We start from the raw sequence: 19,218 nt of genomic DNA on the forward strand, positions 1-19,218 counted from the left end.
GTACTGGTACAGCTAGAATCCAAGAGCACTGGTTAAGTTTATTGCCTACCGTTACATAACTGAAATACTGTTGTAAAATGGAGTTAAACCCGAAGAAAATTAAAAACATATTGGAATACTGCGAAATCAGCTCATTGTGTGGGCATGAATTTTCGTGGTTTAAACCAGAAGGATTATTTCATGGGGATTTCATGGGGATTTAATGAATGAATTTCATGTTTTGACAACTGGATTTTTATTTGTTCATATGAATTAAGTTTTGTGCTTTTAATCAACCACAAATCCACTAAAATTAGTCCTGCACAAAAATTAATATGGGAAGTATGGACATTGGTTGCTTTTTCAGGGTGAGCTATTAGTATAGGGATATACAGATTTAACCTCGGATTTCCTGTAGCTGGACGTGCGTAGCACTTGCAGTCTCCTTGAATTGTCTATCATATGTGACAGTCATGAAAGTTTCAGCATCATAGCATTGTCTATATTGTTTCTATGCATTTTAGCTATAAACTATCATTTCATGCTTCGTTACGTGATACTTATTTTTCGAACAATATTCCATGACATTCATTTTCTTAGTTTTCTGTAATGATATTATAATAATACATCATTTAATGCTTCAGTTCGTGATATTTATTTTTTGTACCGTATGCCAAGATATTTGAAGTTTATTAATTTTCTGGAAAACTGGAAAATTAATAAAATCAATTATTGTAAATTAAGTACAGAAAAGTGTATTTAAAAGTAGATTTTAGTTTAACAAGAAATGTGTCCACTTTCATTTTTTATTAGCATTTATATGTTTTCACAGTGCGGTATGCGTATCTTTTGCAACCCCAACTTTTGCAACCCCAACCCCACCATCCTTTTCTCAAACAGGTTTTTTCTGCACAGTAGCACTCTAGTTGAGTTACCCATCTGCAATAACCACGGACGCTTTTATCTGAAATTGAATAAAGCGAAAACTTAGTATCTTGTGAAATTGTAACAAATTTATACCAACAATTTTATTTTAAATTCTACAGACATACACTTCGCAGTAATTAATCTTATATACCCATATACACAACGCGCTTCACATGCACTTGTATAAGAGCAGACAGTTATACTTGATATTTCTACATTATAACAAAATTTGAGGCACATAATTTACATGTCACATACTGTTGTCAATGCCGTTTAATAGACAATGGTCTAAATGCATCAGTTGCACTTCTGGTAGTGACACATTTTAACAGATCTTTTCGAATATATTCTTCTCTTGTTTGATGGCATAACACTTACATAGCAACGCAATATTAGACTATACATTTAAATTTTGCCTCAGACAAAATTTTGAAGGGGCAGTGAGTAGATATCTACTATCAATCAAAGTAAGATAGCAATGTCATTACACAGTTGGGCAATACCCCTATGTAAGTAGTAGGTAAAGAATATTAGTGTCAATGTTGAAATACAGCGATTCTTAGGATGTCCATTATTTAAGTTAACGGCTAACAACAGTTAAAAGATCTACTAAACATACTGAAAGGTTCGTTTTCAGCAGCAGCAAGTAACTTGTGTATATAAGCCACTATTAAGAAAATATCCGTTATAGTTTTTGTCAAAAGTAAGATTTCGTAGGCAAAATTATGTTGGTTTTGGATTTCACGTCACACTGACTCAAATTTAGAGAAAATATAGTGAAAGGAACGATCACTGCGTGGTCCAGGTAACAACATGCCTCTGATAGTAATTACAAAAGCTACAAAACTTGCTGTTGAGAAAAAAAAACATTGTTACGTTCAAGAACGGACATATCTCTTAAATTTGTGCAGTCTTCCTTTTCTCTTACGGATAATAATAAGACAGCAAAAATGAAGGCCAAGCATATATGTGCCTCACTAGTTTCATATGCCTACCATTTGTCATCAAAGTAGAAAACAATTTATTAGGGTGGACAAACTGTTTCACCGTTTAAAAAGTTTCTAGAGGTATATTACTATTAAATTTTCCTTTTGTAGAAACCAAATGTCAATTGTAGCTTGTACAGCGCCTCAACTGTTAAAATAGGCATTACGTGGACCAAGTATGGACAAATGCGGTTTATTGGGTACATTATTTTTGCCGTACAGATGCATACTTTGGTGAATAGATACACGGATATTGTAAAGGTCAACCATGAAAATGTGTTGGATAGTATATATTAGGTATGTGCTATAAAACAATCATTGTGAGGACTAAGAAGAGAATTCTAACTGATGGCAGGTACATTGTCTGGTTACAAAAATGAATCATGTTTAAGGGTACTTGAAAAACAAGCCTCTAACGTAGGAAACTGAGCTGGATTGTAGATACAATGTATCCGCAGTTAGAAAACAGCCCTTGTGAGTGCAAAGAAAGGCGACTTCCCTTACGGCAGGATAGCACGACTGGAGAACATTTTTTTCCTCAGGAGTAGCGCTCGTGATGCTTCTAGTCTTAGTATTTTGCCCTAATTACGAACTAGGTGGGTTTAATACGAGATAGTATTATTTGCAAAACTTACCATCAGGGCAGTCCGCTGGTACTAACAGAAAAATCTCTCGATTTTCACATTCCTCAAGATCCAAACCATGCTCTAAATCTTCAGGGACAGTTTCACGGTTATAACATGTCTGTTCATCTTCCTGTTTAATTACATAAAGATACATGTTCTTACCACCGATCACTTTGTTTAGCTATGTATATAAAAGTATGCTAAAATTATTCAAATTCTCATTCACCTATTGGTATACAGATTTCTCTGTTGTGTACATTTTATATATCATTTGCAAATTTCCACAGTAGGCAAAGATACTTGCCATTCAAAACCTTCACAGTTGATAAGCATACAGGTACTACTCCATTAATTTTTTTTCTTTGATTTCCAGTACATTCACTAAGCGCCATGTAATCAGAAGATTAAACCTTTCATTTTCCTATAGAAAAACATAATACTTTTATGAGATTCAAGTCTTTCCATACAGTAAATAATATAGGATAAATAAATAGGATCACGTACAAACATGACGATGTAAAACTAACAATATCATACACTTTATCCTCGAGAAAATACAATCATCCAATAATAGCCTTATTTGAAAAAGATATAAACGTAAAAGAGTATCTGAGTGTTCACTCATTTACAAACTTAGTTATTGGAGTCTGCTATTTTTTGTTTGATGCTTTCTTCCTATTCAAAAATTCTACGACTGGTTCAGTTATATGCCAAAAGGAAATATTGATCGTGTTTCTTGTTTCGAGTCACACGTCCCATATCGATTTTAACTATATTAAAATGTTGTTTGGAAGCAGGTTAATACGTTTCAGTGAGTTTGTTTATGAAAACTTAATACCATATTTGCAACGCCTCCTTCGTAGACAAAACTTAAGCCGAGGTATTATGCATTAACATGCATGGACTAACTGATCCAATGTACTTGGTATTTATTTGAGAAAGCCACATAACAAGCAAATTATTTTCCGGGAGTGGGGGTGGGGGCACATTTGGTCTTCTAGCAATATGGCTGTAACTGTATCGTTGTTTCTTCACACACACCGCCACGGTAGCCTAGTGGTAGATCGTCCGCTTTCAGTGTGAGAGCTCGAGGGTTCGATCCCTGTCCGCTTCATTTCAAAGACGTTAAAATGGTACTAGTAGCTTCCTAGCTTGATGTTCAACATTTTGAGGATAGTGCACTGGTGAAACCGATGTCAATATAATGTGACTGTCACGTGTCAATGGCGTGATATTCCAGTGAGGCAGCACTAATTAGCTGGACATTGCGCTCACTGCTACAAGTAGACTCCATCGCTTATATGACTGAATTTTTTTTGAAAAAGACGCTTAACCCGAACACACACACGCACGCACGCAAACACACGCACTCACTTATACCAAATACAACACAAAAATAAAAGGCTATTAATGTAGACTACACAAATATATAAAAGTCTTACATTTTCTAAAATTCGTGAGATCAGGCAAACGTTGTCTTTTTCGTCATTTGGCTTCTGAAGCTCATAGCCCTAAAATAATCAACAAAAACATAATAATGATGTTACAAAAATCGAGATCTAAAAAGCTATTTTAGCAAAGTTTGAAGTAAATACTACGGAATCATTAATATTCATGTGGAACTATTTTTACGGAGTTAGTGTTTACTTCGATCCATGACATTTAAGCAAAACGAAGATGTAAAAAAAATGAAATCCACGTATACATTTCCCTATGAAATAGCCGTTTGGATTTAGAAAATATTTAATAAGATGACAACGGAAATCCATACGCTGGAAATTAAATGATTTTACAATTAAGTATTAACAAAGGTTTTTAAATATTAAGAGATTGTTTTATCTAAAGTGTATACTTTATATACTTTATAAACATGCGGAAGACAATAAAGTGGTGTAAAGAATACAGTATAATGTTTCTTATTATAATAATTTTAAATATTCAATCGCTCTCTCATTAGACGCCATCAGGTGTTACATAAACTGTGCGTCCTACATCCATGCACAATTGTGTTTTCTAAGTATTTATGCGAGGTAAGGTACGATGCAAAGGGTCGTGAATTATCACAAGTGTTCCCTTTATTTCAACTCTTTAACACTCACGGTCTCGAGATGAAAGTCATTTGTAGACAAGACTTCTCCATTTTCGTCTTTTATCGTTACAATATCCTCGCCCTCTTCACCTTTTGTCACTTCGACTTGTAGATTCTGGAAGAAGTTATTGCAAATATTTCAACACTATAATTCTCAAAATTTTCTCCATCTTTTCAGTACATATTTATTTTTGACAATAAAATAACATTGACGTCAGCATTTTATCTAAGGTTATATTTTTGATTCAAACTTAATAATTATACACCATTTTTTAATTCCATACCGTACTTTTCAAAAACAGAAAGAAAAAGGAAATAAAACGAATGCTTTTCTTTTAAACACTCTTTTGTTCTATTAACAAATGAGTTAACACATTCATTTATAAGGTAACAGCACGGTTCGTAAGACACGTTTTTCTAGCACCGATAAAAACACGGTAAATCTGGTATGCAAGAAAATTGCCTTTTTAAACAGTCAAAAACACTGTTTATGATTTTCAACAACAATCAAAATCAAAATCATTTTCATGCTGAAAACCCAACAAAAAAATACATTCATACATTTTGTAAATCAAGGCAACTTAATGTCTGTTAAACATTTTTTCGACATCCAAATGACACTGTCGCAAGCGTTTTGAAAATATGACTTAACATTCAGACACATGAATTTTGTTTCAGTATACATGTATTTATCAGACAAAGCTACATTCAATATATTTCCGATTTCTGTGAATTTCAAATTAGTTATAGAAAGGTAATTACATTTGATTGATAAGTAATTTGCAGTCTTTATTACCTCATTAGCAGAGACAGCTGAAAGGTCAATAACGACTACTACAGCAAGGACGATCTGTAAGACCCTTATTGTTTGTCCGGTGCTCTTTGTTTATGTAAACTGTATTACCTAAAAATATAATTGATTGATTATTTTAGCTACGTATATTATGTTGTTGTTGTTTTTCTACCAAAATTATTCCAAGATGCTCCCTATATCTGAGACACAAAGTACTTTCTAAATGACACTGTTTAAAATAAACGTACTTAGTCTGTTAGGGAATGTTTCTACAAAATGCAGTACTATAAATGTTAATTAAATGCCATAAAGTCTGACATAGTTAGGTTTCAACATCCTAAAGACTGCTTATGTCTTCAGATTAAATAACCAATTCACAACTAACCGTCCGTTATTTCACTTCAGTAGATGAATTAAAACTTTATTAATACATACCGTACGTCAATGTTTCCCTAACTAACGTTTGGAAATGCGTTTATGTTTTACAAATTATTGTACTTTTCTTGTGAGTACTGGTAAAAAATGTTAACTTTTCTAAAATTAGAGAAGAGTATCAGAAAAGTCCTCTAAGATGATGACATTTTTAGCTGAATTTGTGAAAGAATGGTCGGGGCGTCGTCTTTCAAATGTTGAAAATGGGTTACTGTCACGTCTTCTGAATTGGTATGACTTTCGGTTGGTTTCATTCTAAAACTTATGAATGGTGATTTTTGGAAGTTCAAGGCACGATGATAAATTAAATTTAGATGAATAAATTTTCTTATGCTGGATTAATAAATTTGGAAATCTAGTACCAACATGTTCTTTGTTTGTTTTTTTTCTTAATATTTCAGACGTTATTATTGTTATAATAAAACACTAAGCAAAAGAGATCAGAACAGAATGGTAATATAATATGTTTACTTCAGATTTGTCATTTGAAAAGTAAATAAATATATGTTACATTTGTGTAAAAGCCTTTTAACCGTTCAAAATTGTGTAATCTGCCAGAATCTCACAGTGGTATTTTGTCAATGCAGATGTAAATTTTTTTTGTGCCGTAATATTATAACGATTTAAAATGTTTCCAAATTTCATTTTCAACAAATTTTGTCATATATCAAGGGTGGTTAAACGAATGCTTGCAAAGTAATTGAAAGTTTGAAACAGCTAATCATTTACAAAAATGATGTTTTTTATTTCAAATACTACTTGATAATTTCTTGGACATAGTTATATTTATATATAAGTACAGGAGTTTGATATAACTTTGAAATTATAAATAAATTATTGTTAGTCATAAAACTTCACATCATTTATTGCTATGTATTTTTTTTCTAGAAAATTGATAGCAGGTATCATTGTCAACGTATCAGAACGATGATCCGTCACCTGAGAAATGTTTTAATCTGAGGTTATGGAGTCACTCTATAACGGTCAATAAATATTAAGTTAGATTATGAAGATTTATATTTTGCTTTAATTGTAAAATTACTAAGAATAATATTTTACATAAAATATTATATTAAACAAATAGTTTTGTTAGATATGGCAATCTACGTTAAACTACAATATCTAAAAGAAGACAATATAACGTAAACTATATAATACAAATTAGGTTTCATCTAATTTGACTACTGCCCCCCTTCTTGTTGATGTAACTATAATCTTTGTGTCATAATTAGTTAATTAAAGAGAGAAAATCTTACCTCGCCAGAGTCCCTTCACATAATGAAGTACTAGAAATTTCCCTCTTTTATACAGTTCCACCCACATATGTTTATGAAATCAAATTGCTCTTTGCTTTTTTTTTTAAATACGTAGGCACGCATATTTTATTAGTTGCATCCTGTAAGATAATATCCTTGACCTTGAACGACTTCGAAGTACTTCCATAGTATGTCTATAAGAAAAACAGGGTATTTAGACAGCTGTATATTACAACTGAATAAATCAACTATAAAGTAAGTTAAATAGTCTTGAGTTGAAATAAACTATAAACGTGATTTTTTGTTATACCTGTAGTATTTAATATACAATTTTGTAAGGCGTAAAAAAAAATTGTTTGTTTCCGGTATCCCGACCTAGCCTAAATTTTTGGCCCGACCCTAAATGTTTTTATGGCCTTGGAGAATATTTTTTTCAACTTTTTAACAAAAAGTTGCAGAACTGCACTTTTTATGCTTTAAACATGACCAGTGATGTTACAAATCAACTTACTGATGCTCTAAAGGCATAACCCCCTTATTTGTAATCATTTTTTGACACAAAAATAATTTCCGAAAGGTCTCCCTAAATAAAAAAAATCCAAAAAAAAAAAAAAATTCCCAAATTTTTTTAGCATGTTACCGGAAACAAAGAATTTTTTTTTAGGCCTAACATATTTCTTAAGATAATTAGGTAATATTTTTCTTGAATCATTATGTATCGGGTAAAACTTTGAAAGCAAAATCTTTTGGATTATTTTTTGTATTTATTACGAATTATTTAAAGAATTCTTTTATCGAAATTTGTAGAATAAAATTTTACCGTTCAATGAGTACGTACACAACGGTGCAAATATTGCTGGGTAAAGTGAGAAACCTCAGTAGAGTCCGAGTTTCTTCCTAAATATTCAAATGTGCACAGGTTTAACCCGCGTCCTGCTAAATTTCTATCATGAATTTGTCCATCTTTCAATTTTGGCAGTACCATTAACTGTTAAAAGGGGTGCTTACCAAAATGATACTGATTGAGTGGCGAACATTGCAGATCTTGATCAGATTGCATGGATGTGCAAGCTGATCGTGTTCTGCACTGGTCGCAAAGGCGTGTCAGTCGCCTCCAATATGATAATGGTTAAGCGGATCTCTATTATAAAGGCACATTGAATTGACCTGATCACTTTTACCTTTGTCCTTTAACCAACTGACCTCCAAAACAATAGGAGTTTTCTATTGACTACAGGATTCATCCTTTGAAGTTTGAAGCCTGTAGGTCAAAACATTCTTCAGATATAGATCAGAAACTTTTTTCAGTCTCGAGGTCAGTGCGATTAATCTATAATCTATTGACCCCGCCCCCACCCCCCCCACCCCCCACCCAACTCCCCCCTCAAAACAAAAAGGGAGAGAGACAGAAAAGGGTCATCTTCTGACTACAGGCAGTCATCCTATGAAGTTTGTCGCCTTTAAGTTAAAGCGTTCTACAGTTATCGTTCAGAAACTGTTTTCTGTCTCTAGGTCACTGCGATCTTTACCTTTAACAAACTGACTCAGAAAAGAATCGGGTCATCTACTGACCAAAGTCAATAATCATGTGACGTTTGACGCGTGTAGGGATAAGCGGTCTCCAGTTATAGATCAGAAAGCATTTTCTGTCAATGCGACCTTGCCCTTCAACATATATTGACCCCTTAAAAAGTAGGGGTCATTTATTGACCACATGCAATCATCCTATAAAGTTTGATGCCTGTAGGACAAAATGTTCTCCAGTTATCGATCAGAACATATAAATTGATGTACATTTGAGTTTCTTTATATGTCTTACATAAATAAATATGTAAATGAAAAACACGGCCATTTACCAAAGGAAATAATGAACTATACGAACTAGTGGCCATGGTGGTTGAAAACAATAAGTTTGCCTAAACATTTCTGTGTTTAAATGAATTTTTATGGTATTGAACAAAACGATTTTGATCTTAAATGGTAAAATAACCTCTAGCCTAAATCAATCAAGTAAGTCAATCATAACAAATTCTACCCTAGTAATGTTTTGTATACGCAGAGCGTAACCAAGTCCTTTATCATTTGCACCGCTTATAATATAGAATTTTTCATTTAAGATTACTACCAAGCCAGTTTGTGGAAGCTGACTGGTTATCATATTCCACTTTAAACTAGTGTTAGACGAGCTTGAAAGAAGCCATATGACCTTAACTGTGTGTGCATAAGAGATTGTGCAAAACATTTCATTACTTCATGGTAAAAAATTATTAAACCAAGTATGTTTTATTTCTGCTTGGTTGCGCAAGACGGACGTACTTTCAGTGTTGCGGATTCCATTCAATGTAAACTCTGATTAAGCTAGTATGAGGGGGCATGAGGGGTGTTTTATATTTCATTACCTGCCATTATTAGACTTAACTAAATCGAGTCTGGTATTATTTTCTTTGCTTGCAAAGGTTCTTCTACAATATTTCATTCAACCGGGATTACAGCCTATATTTTTAATTAATATCAACATTTCATTGCATACTCAATATCCATTGCATGATACAGCTATTGCAGGCTTTGCATAATTTGCAAGACGCTTATGCTATGGAAACGAATTAAAATTTTAAAAAAGATACCCGGGATACCTGCGAAATATAGATTCTATTCAGCGTTTATCCGTAAAAATATAATATTTCTAAATTACACACGTCAGTAGAATATTGTGATTTGTATGGGAAGACAAAATGAAATATATTCTAAAGGCCGTTTGCAAACGTGTGGGTAGATGCGTTTACAAAAGCTTCTGTTAACAAAAAGAGTTAATGATCCCGGATTCTGTTTGCATTGAAGTGAACCAAAAGGGTTAATGATCTCGGATACAGAGTTAATGATCCCGGATGCTGTGATTTAAATTGGTAAAAATAGGACATTTCAACAATCAAAACAACCGTCTGTGCAATGTGTTTACTTATACGGGCCGAAATGTAATGTGGGCAGACAGAAATTTACTCTAATTACGGGAAAAGTGTACCTTCAAAAGATAGTTTATAAAATAATGTGAGTCTCTAAGTTTATTCCCAGAAAAAAACCTTATAAGACGAATATGATTCGTTCGTTTGTTTGTCCTGTTAAGATTTTGAAAGTACGACAGTCAGTTAACTTCAGAAACATAATGTTCTGTATAAATGCCGTAGAGAACAGTCTCTTTCGCTCGGAGATCGACACCTCCTGAAACATTATTAAGCTTTTGACCCAACTTCCGGAATAAATACACTTGAAAATCAAAGCGCTCGGCACAAAATGAAAAATATATATTAAACAGGTAAAACGATCTCACTTCCCTTTTCTACGTTTTGCATAGTAGTTGCATGATCAAAAAAAAGGCATTAGATCCCTTATAGTAATGACTAAAATGGCATTTGCTTCGATATATTATTAAAGTTATCCGTGTTTTGCACTGTGTTACATTTTTAAACAACTTTTATCGTGCCGTTTTTATCAATTTTGTATAATTTATGGTATTTCCTCAAGCTCAAGTAGAGACAAATTTCATAGTGATAGCCACTGTCCAAAACGTTTGCAGAGAATTCATTATACCATTAATTTTGATAAAAGAAACATCAAACTATTGGTACAAAATAAAACTGTGAATATCATTTTTTCTACGGTGCCTCAAGTAAACGGATTTAATGAGACAGAATTCTAACTCCAACATTGAAAAATTAAGGTCAAGTGCTGTGGGACTGTTCTAAATTTTGCTCACTTCATTTAAAAACAACCTTGGGACAGAAAGAAAAAACTACCTACATTTCTTCAACAATATGTAATCTAAAAAGTAAAGGCAAAATAGAGAACTTACACCCATGTAAATTATAACTCAGTATTTTTAAAGATGTCTTACTCTGTCCCCTTCTCTTTCAGAGGTAAATTCACTTTGAACAGCAAGAAATCGCTTATCAAATGAAAACTTTCCATTTTATGTACAATAAATCAATAATAATTCTTTAAAAAAGTGATAACTTATTACTACAAAAAAGGAAAATAAAGGAAAAGATCTCATCCCAGTGGGGCTTAAACCTACGCCCCCCCCCCCCCCCCCCACCACCACCATTAAAACCCCAGAAAATTCAAAGTTGGTTTATGGTAGGAAATGAATATTCCCTTTTTTATGGGTTTAATACCTTAAACACGGCATTTAGCCCAGTGTACTTGAGGATGAATACTTGATGCGTACAGATTGCGTACTTTTTTTGTCCACCGACGTTTATCTCGAGTGTTCATGAAAGAACAAGCACATTAAAATAAATATCTTTAGGTCTCTCCCATACATGTTTTATTTTCAAATGTTGTCAAATGATATTAGATCTTCGTAAAATATAAATTATTTTACGCTAATACATTTGGAATTAGCCTGAGCCGTTGCGTTCCAAATTAACTACTATCAAGTTGCGGTACATGCCGCTGAAAGAAATACGCCAACAATAACGTAATAAAGCTATTAGTCGGCTAACAAAGAAAATGTCTAACGGACCCCATTGTTATGTAAATTTTGTAATAACAACTATTCTTTGGCCTGTCTCGGTTGACCATATGCTCGTAACGGCAGAGAAATGTTGTTGTTTAATTCAACCGTTGACTACTCGTCACTTAACAGATGCTAACTTGTTTATCAATTTTATTCATTCGAATGGCAGGCATTGACAACAATGCATTCAGTACAGTTTTGGTATTTACCCTGTCTTATAAACATTTGTGGAACGAACGCCAAGATGTATGCATATATGATATGTTATTGAAAGGAAACTTGAACATTATCGATCATTATGCTTTAGGGCGGTTGGTAAGTCTCGAATTCCTATATATAAACAATTTCACCTAATATTTCATACAAATACAGACTGTATTTTAAAGTAATTCAACAGTTAACATGAAGCTGAAAATAAAATCAAGAATCATAAAAAAGTGCGAAGTATTTTAAACAATATGTTTCCGAAATGTTCTCCGTGACTATTTATTTGGATATTTGTTCAAGTTTAGTTTTAAAATTGTTTCTATTTTACCGTATCTTTATCATGTTTATATATGATTTTAAATCTTTAATTTTGTATGTTCTTGGGTTTGTTTTCCGAATTCCATTTAATTACAAATATTTCCTCTGTCCAGATTTGTGTAACCTTTTCCAAATGTCTCTAGATTTTACTCAAACGAACTTGGTCACCGATTTTATACTTGGCTTACTCTTTAATACTTTTGACTTAATCGCACAAATTAAAGTAAACAGTATTGCCGCAAGATGCACAAGCTGCTTTTAACACTAATTTAACTTTTTTCATTTTAACCCTTAGAATGCTGGCGGCAAGTGATTCTGCCTTTGCGACTAGTGCAGACCAAGATCAGGCTGCACATCCGTGCAGTCTGATCATGGTCTGCACTGTTCGCTATTCAGTCAGTAATTTTTCAGTGAACACCCCTTTGAATAATAAGTAGTATGGCCCAAATTGAATGATGGACTGGTCCATTTTAGATATTTAGCAGGGTAAGGGTTAACGTATAAGGGATTTATACTATCAGTATATTTCTCAATCTATTTGATTATAAATACTCATTATATATTATATGTATTTAAAGTATTGTTTTAATATAGTATCTATTTCTTTATATTCGCTCTCTGTGTTGCTTTCGATTAGCTGTTTGGGATCGGATGGGGAAGGTCGTTTAAAACTTATAGTTTTTCACTGGGTTCAGCAGGGGGCCAAAGGGACCGGTCAGTAGGGGTAAAAAAAGCGCTCGTAACCTCATATTAAGCCTCATTACTTTGCTGGAATGAATATCCAACATTGAAATTTTAACATTTAACTCTTTTACGTTTTACAAAGAATAAAAAAAAACGAAAATGTTGCCTGAAGTATATCCCCATCTAAATAAGGGCAATGTAAATTAAAATTATTCTCTTATCATAACCTTTTAAAAGGATGATATTGTTACACTTTAAAAGGTGTACATCAAAACATGATGCAGTGATAGCCGAATTGTGAATTTTATTAATATGGATCACACGCAAAAAAAAAACTGTTTTCCCACCATTTAAAAACAGTAAAGATTGCTTTTGTGATAGTTAAATGTACCGACCATTATCATATATAGAATGCAAAATATTAGCAATTACTTTAATGGTAAACAGTATCCATTATAGGATAAAGCTTTAGCTCAGGTTTCTCAAAAGAAGACATGATTATATTACATTCTTTAATTAACTAGACTTTAAATCTATTGACAAGCAAAAATATTTAAATATACTCGGATGCATCTTCAAATGCGTAGGTTTAAAACGAATAGACAGGATAAAAAAGGTCAGATTATAGATAGAATTTTAGTATAAATCCGGGATCAGTACAGTTCACAAATATAAGATTATGTAGAAAATCTATAGCAAGTCTGGTATGCGAGTAATTCAATGATATATCAAATCTAGTTTACAGGCAAATGCAGGTGCTGGAGTACAATATTATTATTATTATTATTATTATTATTATTATACCAGATTTATATAGCGCCCTTTTCATGATCAATTTCACGTTCAAAGGCGCTTTACATAGTTCAAATGCAGCCACACAGGGCGCATAATTCATCCTCTACTAGTACAGACACAGAGCGATCTCACCAGAGGGACAGAGTGAGATAAAGCCCCCACGACAGAGAGATCAGAAATCAGATACAGGCTTGTCCGGCTAACTTAGCCTAGCTCGTTGCGAATAGACAGCCTGGTTCTTTAACGTACCCAGTGTATAGCACTGATACACGCAAGGATTGCCTGGGTTCCTGACCAGTACACCTCTAGTTGGGTGGGAAACACTGAAAAGCGTTTCTGAAAATTCCCGAGTAGCTGCCGGTGATCGAGCCCCCGACCTCAGGATTGGAAGGCCAGTGTGCAAACCACTGAGCTATCCGTCCACCTTAATATAACTTTAACAACCTATGAGGTGCAACAAACAACTTTAACTGACAAGCAAATATATTTAAATATACCCGGATGCATCTTCAAATGCGTAGCTTTAAAACGAATAGACAATAGACAGAATACAAAAGGTTAGATTATAGATAGAATTATAGTATAAATCCGGGATCAGTACAGTTCCCAAATGCAAATGCAAAATACGTCCACCAAAAATGTCAAAGTGACTTCGCAATGTGAAGAAAAGTGGTAATTGAGAAAATGCAACGCACATTTACAAAACATAGACCTACTAAAATCTAGCAAATAATTCGAAATAACACTATTGTTATGGCAAAGATTATAAAACTTTCGAAAACAAATAAAGCCTTAAATTGTGCATTTGAAGACGATCCATTAATTGCGACCTTAATTTTTCCTATGAAAGAGTCTTGATGTATTTGACCCGATTCAATGTTCGTCAACGTTTGTGTATGAAGAGCAGCGTATAATGCTTACGCCTCTTTGTGACAGCTTGTGAAAAAAAAATGCAAAAAGAGGTTTTGCAAAATAATCACTTTTCCTTAAGCTATAGTCTTAATGACACTTTTATTAGGAACCACAGTCTGTTGTTTAATTTGATTCCTAATAATAAGGAATAGCATTTCTGCAATGTAAAGGATTACTTGTAAGCTTGTGCTGTTGTTCTCGTTCTTCATCGCTCAATTTTGATCAGCATTTAAAAATATGTGAAAAGATGCATTGGTACTTCAAAGTGACCTTAGTCTAGCATATGTTTCATTACAAGGAAATTGGAGCAGGCTTAAGTTTTAGTTTTAGATTTTTTAACATTCTTATTAAAGTATATTCAATGTATATTGTGTGCATCCGTTGTAGAGATTTAATGCGAGCTGTAAAGTTTTCTGTTTGGATCAAAGCGAGAAGTCATAGCTGGGCAGATTAAGTCATTTATTCGGGAAAATACTGTATTTGGTAATGCAAGCATAAAACTTGGCATGTTTACTCGTCTGAGACTACTTTTTTTAAAAATCCCGTAAGCCACTTGAAAATTCAAAATGGCGGTCATTTTTCAAGATGGCCGCCACAGGAAGTTGACTTTTGACTTTAACAGACCTATACCGTGTTCGTTTTGTCAATTTTGAGGAAAAGATATCTTTTAAGTTGTTTTGAGTGTGCAAAACCTATTTTTGATACACAAAAGACTGGTTTCTAAATCCAAAATGGCGTATTTTTTTTCACAAAGGCCGCCGTTTTATGTAAAAAGTACTAATTTGCTATTAACACTGACGTTTCTAGTTAAATTAATATTAATGCTATTGTCAAATAACATATTAAGAATGTTGAAGGACAGTTTTTGTCTCGCCTGCGACATTAGGAACTGACGGCAGACTAAGGCGAAGCTTTTCCGGCGGCGACAGTGATGACGACGACGGTGGTGGTGTCAAAGTTAAGTTTATATGTTAAGTATTTTTCTCAGAAACTACTATGTTTATTGGGTTGAAACTTCACACAGGCCTTTGTTGTCATTTGTGGCTGTACCAGGCCAAGATCCATTAATCTGAAATACATATCAAAACTATCCCCCTTTTTAACTCAGAAATTTCAACGTTAAGTCTTTGTATTAAGTCTTTTTCTCAGAAACTACTAAGTTTATTTGGTTGAAACTTCACACATGCCTTTATGCATTAGGCATTGTACCAAGTCAAGTTCCATAACTCTGACGTGAATTTTAACAAAATTATCTCACTTTTTAAATTAGAAATAAAAACATAAGGTTTTGGTGTCTCCAAATGGAATATTGTTAATTATGTCCCTTCATGGCCTTCACTGTATAGGAACTTTTGGTCAAACTTCATACAAGGTGGACATTTTAAACATTAAAGTGTATTAGCAATATACGCAGACACATCAATTTTGACAAACAAAAAGCCTGCTTTGTGTCATAGGTAAACGAATGCAGATCTACTGTACTTGTTTCCTCTGGAAGGCAGGTCTTAAGATTTAAGTTATCACATTTGCAGCTGTATAGATCTGTACATGGGAGTACAAAACGATAGCATTCACACCTGCCACAACATTCTGTTTTACATGCACCTTTGGTTAGTTCTTTACAGCTATCTGCAGCCGGTGGAATCGTTGTCCAGTGTACCTGCCAAAGGTCACCTTGTTTCTCCCTTCCCCATTCAGCAGGATTCTCGACTTCCATTTAACTAAACAGTGCCTGTCCCCATATGCAGCCAGCTTGTTATGCAGCACGCTTTGTGTGTTCGGCAAGGGCTGCTTGAGTTGGTGGAAGAGCATCATATGACCTCTGTTTTCAGGCAAACATGTCCAGTCTGACGCCATAAATATCTGCTATAGAAATTGACCTATCGTTCATAATGATGACAAACTTTTCAAGAACCCCTTTATCCTCATTATATATCACTGGCCAATATACACTTAAGTTATTAAAGACATCTGTCACATCTGAACAAACATTCCAAATTTGCCTTTTACCTTTTTTCCTCGGAAACCTGATACTACATCACAATCTGTAAACGCTTGGAAGAAAGCAATTATACCTTTTGTTGTTCAAGGCTATGATCTCTCAACTAAGAAAATACATGAATAGCCACGAATAGCGGTGACAACAAAATCTGTGTCTGTATCTTTAATGACAAGCTGTTTATGACCCTCCACAATAGCATGTCTTGCATGCATGAACATCCGTGTATCGGCTTCCTTATCACGGCATGGTGTCAGACCTTCGGTACCGATTTTATGATTGCATACAGCCTTTTCTCCCCTGTTCAAAATTATAGTACTTTGTGTGTGCATTTCAACATGTCTGTCGCCTCAAGACCCTTCGTCTAGCGCCATGACCTCATTTCGTTCACACTTCAGACTACATTGACGAACTACTGTAATTATGACCAGAGAGGAAATGGCTGTAACCAATCAGGAAATCAGTCTTGAAGGTCTGACTCCATGCAGTCATACGGAAGCCGATATACGGATGTTCATGCATGCAAGTCATGCAGTTATGCAGGTTATAAACTGCTGGTCATTAAAGCTACAGACACAGATTTTGTTGTCATTGCTATTCATGTATTTTCTGAATTGAAAGATCTTGGCCTTGAATAGCTGTATGTAGCCTTCCGACAGGGAACACATTTTAGATGGATTCCCATACATGATGTCATTCAATCAATAGGCCATGAGACAACTAAATGTATTGCTTTCTTCCATGCGTTTACTGGTTGTGATGTAGTGTCAGGTTTCCAAGAAAAAGGTAAAAAAGCTGTTTGCAAACTTGGAATGTTTGTTTGTAGGTGACAGATGTCTTTAATAACTTACGTGTATATCGGCCAGTGCTAATAAGAACAAGGGAGTACTTGAAAAAAATTTCATCTTTATGTATGACACGTCAAGTCCTATATCAGATCCTATTTATGGCGTCAGACTGGACATGTTTGCCCGAAAACAGAGGTCATATGATACTCTTCCCCCAAGTCAAGCAGCCCTTGCCGAACACACAAAGCGTGCTGCATACCAAGCTGGTTGCATAATTATGGGGACAGACACTGTTTTGCCAAATGGAAGACGAGAATCCTGCTAAATGGGATGGGAAAAACAAGGTGACCTTTGGCAGATACACTGGACAACGATTCCACCAGCTGCAGATAGCTGTAAAGAACTGACCAAATGTGCATGTAAAACGGAATGTTGTGGTAGGTGTAAATGCTATCGTTTTGAACTCCCTATGTACAGATCTATGCAGCTGCAAATTTGACAACCAACTGGCCAAAATATAAAGTCTTGAGACATGCCTTCCAGGAAACAAGTACAGTAGATCTGCATTGCTTTACCTGTGACACAAACTGACATTATAGCAGGTATTTTGTTTATCAAAATTGATGTGCCTACGTGTATTGCTACATACACTTTAATTTTAAAAAATGTCCGCCTTATATAAAGTTTGACCACAAGTTCCAATCAAGCAGTGACGGTCATAAAGGGACATAATTAACAATATTCCATGTAGAGACACGAAAACTTAATGTTGAAATTTCTAATTTGAAAAGGGAAATAATTTTGTTAAAATGTATGTCAGAGTTATGGAACTTGGCTTGGTACAGTGCCTATTGATCATGAAGTCATGTGTGAAGTTTCAAGCCAATAAACTTAGTAGTTCCTGAGAAAAAGACTTACTACGAAGATTTAATGTTGAAATTTCTAAGTTAGAAAGTGGGGGTAATTTTGTTAAAATGTATGTCAGAATTATGGAACTTGACCTGGTACAGCGACAAATGACCACAAAGGCCTGTGCAAAGTTTCAACTCAATAAACATAGTAGTTTCTAAGAAAAAGACTTAACATATAAACTTAACTTTGATGCTACAGCCGCCGTCGTCATCGCCGTCGCCGCCGGAAAAACTACGCCTTAGGCCGCCGTCAGTTCCTTAAGTCGCAGGCGAGACAAAAACTGTCCCTCAACACTCCTGATATGTTATTTGACTATAACATAAAAATTATTTTAACTAGGAACGTCAGTTTTAATGGCAAATTAATACTTTTTACATGAAACGGCAGCCATCTTGAAAAAAAGACGCCATAATGGATTTTGAAACCAGTCTTTTGTGTATCAAAAATAGAATTTGTGTATCAAAAATAGGGTTTGCTCACTCAAAACATCTTAAGAGATATTTTTTCTCAAAATTGACAAAAAAAAAAACTCGGTATATCTTTTAAAAATGAAAAATCAATTTCCTATGGCGGCCATCTTGAAAAATTGCCGCCATTTTGAATATTTAAGCGGCTAACGGGCTTTTGGAAAAAAGTAGGTTCAGACGAGTACTCATGCCAAATTTCATGCATGCATCACCAAATGCAGTATTGTTTCAGTAATCTGCCCAGCTATCAGAGAAGGCCTTGCATTAAAAAGAATATCACTTAGAGAAATTAATAAAGATATGAAAACATTATGATGGATGTGGACTGTTCTTAATTATCAAATATCCACTTCAGACTTTGTAACTGGTGCTGAATGATGAAACATTGAAGAGTCAGCATGTTGTCGGTACTGTAGGTAATAGTTTTAGTCAGTCCATCTTATTTCGACTTACGTCACATGAACCAGCTGTCGGCATGGAGATTTTCATGAAAACTGACGCGATCATGATCACTGCCATAAATAATTAAATCTGT

The 19,218-nt window shown here is 34.2% G+C and overlaps 1 long non-coding RNA gene across 2 annotated transcripts; it reads right to left on the minus strand.

Moving 5' to 3' along the window:
* Positions 1 to 248: 248 nt before the first annotated feature.
* LOC123560756 (uncharacterized) lies at positions 249 to 7,222 on the minus strand. 2 transcript variants are annotated; one of them, XR_008367231.1, is made up of 6 exons: positions 7,089 to 7,222; positions 5,404 to 5,511; positions 4,618 to 4,722; positions 3,961 to 4,029; positions 2,528 to 2,648; positions 251 to 943 (listed from the first exon to the last, which is right to left on the minus strand). It is a non-coding gene; the product is annotated as an uncharacterized LOC123560756 (long non-coding RNA). The 2 variants fall into 2 exon arrangements; XR_008367230.1 differs by lacking the exon at positions 7,089 to 7,222 and having other exon boundaries at positions 249 to 943; positions 5,404 to 6,083.
* Between the last annotated feature and the right edge of the window lie 11,996 nt (positions 7,223 to 19,218).

This window comes from Mercenaria mercenaria, chromosome 15, assembly GCF_021730395.1.
Source record: "Mercenaria mercenaria strain notata chromosome 15, MADL_Memer_1, whole genome shotgun sequence".
In the NCBI taxonomy this organism is placed as follows: domain Eukaryota; kingdom Metazoa; phylum Mollusca; class Bivalvia; order Venerida; family Veneridae; genus Mercenaria; species Mercenaria mercenaria.